The 3,433-nt window shown below is 31.3% G+C and overlaps 1 long non-coding RNA gene across 1 annotated transcript; it reads left to right on the top strand.

Annotated features, from left to right (window-relative positions):
• Window positions 1-574, top strand: LOC128296529 (uncharacterized). Its single transcript, XR_008287146.1, has 3 exons — window positions 1-108; window positions 211-279; window positions 450-574. It is a non-coding gene; the product is annotated as an uncharacterized LOC128296529 (long non-coding RNA).
• Window positions 575-3,433: the final 2,859 nt, after the last annotated feature.

The raw sequence follows: 3,433 nt of genomic DNA, 5'->3' as shown, positions 1-3,433 counted from the left end.
TGTTCTTGCCGGTTTCCCCATCATAAATGAACAAGCTGTCGCATCGCTTCCTACTATCTGCAAAATTCAGATTGATTTCCCAATCTCCAAGAACATCAATTGTTAGGAGTGAGTCACTATTTTATATATATTGATATATATATATATATATATATATATATATATCAGGTGTTCCTTGACATTATTTTTATTTTCCTGCTTTTTTGCTAGTATCCACTAAGATGAAAGCCATCAAGAAATTAAAGAAATAAGGGCGCCGAAGAGGGAGCCATTAATTAGGTGCTGCAATCCTAATATATTTATGTTCCAACCTTAAAATTTTATTTATTATTGATAAACCATAATATATTCATATTTTTATCCCATACTTGGCTTATTTTTGGATGATTTATCACAAGCTTTAGTGGATTTGATGCTTCTAATCCTTTAAATTCATGTTTTATACTTAGGTAAGCATAGGAAGGCGAAAAGAGCAAGAAACGGGCCAAAAACGGACAAAATGAGCCTAATTCAGTGTTTCACACGGCCTAGGCACTTCCACATGTGTGACACACGAGTAAACCACACGCCCATGTGTCATGGCCTGTCAACATTAACCAAGTCAGAATTGCACACGGCCTAAGTACCCTCACACGGGCGTGGCACACGGCCGTGTCCCTGTAGAACCCAAGTCTAATTCTATTCGGAAAAGGCTAATTTTGGGCTATTTTGGGCATTCCAAAGTCTATTTAAACACCCTAGAAGAGGATCAAAGGGGGGACGGAGAGTAGAAGGTAGAAAATACTGATAGCCATTGGAAGCAGCTCGAAAGCAGGATCTACTTCAAGACTGAAGATCTCAATTCAATTTCCTTAGAAGTTATTTGGATTTCTTTATGTTTTGTTGTTTTCTCAATTTTGAGATGTTTTCCCTTATTATGAACTAAATTCCCTAAATACCTAAGGGAGATGAAACCTAAGGCGAATCTTATTACTATTTGCATGACATGATAAATACTTGTTCTTATTCTTAATTGTGAGTTTTAATCCTTGCTTTAATATTCCAGGATATTAATTCAGGTTTAATGTGCTTATTCAGTGGAGCAAAAGTCCCTGTTCAAGAGTAGATCTCCCATAATTAAGCCGAGTTGCATGCAATCCTAGAGATAGGACGACATAAATCTGTCGGATTAGATTCAAATCTAATAAGGGAATCCATAGATCGAGTTAATGCGACAATAGGGGTTTTAATTAGAAAAAAGATTTCAATTAATCAACCTAGAGTATATTGTTTTTAGTCTCGAGAGAGATATTTACATAAATCAGGGATTCCTACGGATTAAGTCAAGTGAATAAATTGTCTAGTTCAAAAGTAATAAGTGAAGTCTAGGTGAATTCTTCCTTGGGTATTGTCTTCTCCATCGGTTTTCCAAAGAATATTTTTCAACTTTTATTTCTGTCGCGTTCTTAGTTAATTAGATAATTAAGTTTAGTTTAGAAAACATCCCTTCAATTCTTAAGCTAGATAATAAAAAAATAGTAATTACTAGTACTTTTAGTCCTTATGGTTACGATATTTCCGGTCTCACCTTAACTATACTACTGTTCGATAGGTGCGCTTGCCTTAGTCGAATTTTTAGTTAGTTTAGAGACCATCAATTATACACATTGTAAGAGATCATGCACTGTGTATCTAATCGATTGAACCTAATAATAATTATAATTAATTATAATAATGAAATTAAGTTTATGAAATTACCAATTTGAAGGACTTCATTTCTATAATTATATTTGAATTTGGTAGTTATATTACCTATACTTCTTCAAAATCCCTTCTAAAGAGAGCGAACAAGCGGGTTTAGATGGACTCGAACTAGGCTGTTTTTGTATTCAGACTAGTTTAGGATCAAGTTTTTTTTTAACTCGGATTTTTTCAAACTTGAGCCCTTTCAGTTTTATTTTTTTCGAATTCTAGTGGGGTAAGCTTACATAGATTCAAATAATTTTGATATTTTATCAATAATATTTCGAACGTAATTGTAAAACTCTACACTTACCCCAAAAGAAGATAGAATTCACGATGCCACATTGGTTACGGAAGCAACCTTAAGAAATCTAACAGTTCAAAGTTTTGATTACTAGATACGTTGAAAAGATAATTTAAAGCACTTAAACATATTTGATAGTAATTAATCAATAGTGCAACCAAAATGAACTTAAAAACAACACCCATGGCTCAAAATAAAAAAAAAACAGTGGTCAAGTTCCGATACTTAACCCCTTAGGTACTGATACCCATATCTGTATTTTGAATAGGCAATTACAGGCCCACATGTTTCGATATATAAAGACCTACATACTGATACCTCATAGCAAGGTACTGATAATTCTTATCTAAGTTCTAATACCTCATCCTCAAAACCTAGAATTTTGCAAAAATGTCTTTTCAGACTACTAATCATAAACCATAAATTCATTTTAAGGTCATTTCAATTACAGAAAATCACATTTATTTCCAAATTTTTTCCATTTCTCTAACATTACCATTTCTATTCATTTTTGTTTATTTGATTCAACATGCAATTCATTTCTAATTTCAACAAGCTAGTGGAGGGACCAATTGGACATGTGTAATTAGGGCTCAAAAGATTTATAATTATGTTTTAGCTTTTCGCCTATTAATTATATATTCCAATAATATCAATTCATTTTATTTATAATTATTCTTATACATTCCTGATACAATACCATTTACTGCATAATAAATTCTAGGGTGCTACACTCACACCTTAAACACCTAGTTACCTTTATTTGATTCAACATAAAGTATCAAATTCTTTTTCCAACAGCATAAACTATTAAATTCTGAACTCAATTTTGTCTTGAACCCAGACTTTAGATTAGACATAACTTACACCTAAACTCTAATAAAATTCAGAATGGGCCTCAATATGGGGCATGCCAAAGCAAATCTAAAATGATTTTATTTTAAAAATATTTAAAAATAATAAATAAGAAAGATTTTACTCAAAATGGCCTAACAAATTTGTACATTTTCGAAAATGTCAAGGATCTAAGGAACATTTACATCAACATGTTATTTGAGTTATTCTAATTGCTTGAGTTCTAAAATTTAAATCGACTCTAATTTGAAAAATGGAATTACTTGTTTGAAAAACTAAATAAATTGGTTCCATTAACTCAATTTTAAAAAAAAAAATCAATTTTTTTGAAACATAGCGAATTTACTCACCTAACATGGCCACATAAGTGATATAATTTCACAATATGTACATTATTCATTTTAATATAACACTTCTCTTGATGAAATGTAATGGTCTATACCAAACATAGAAAATACTATCTATTTTAGTCCACCAAATTTCATGGTTTTGTTTGCAAAATGCATTTCACAAGTAATATAACACTTATATCCCAACACTAAATTTAATTAT

Source organism: Gossypium arboreum, chromosome 8, assembly GCF_025698485.1.
Source record: "Gossypium arboreum isolate Shixiya-1 chromosome 8, ASM2569848v2, whole genome shotgun sequence".
In the NCBI taxonomy this organism is placed as follows: domain Eukaryota; kingdom Viridiplantae; phylum Streptophyta; class Magnoliopsida; order Malvales; family Malvaceae; genus Gossypium; species Gossypium arboreum.
This window is presented reverse-complemented; position numbering and strand designations above follow the sequence as displayed.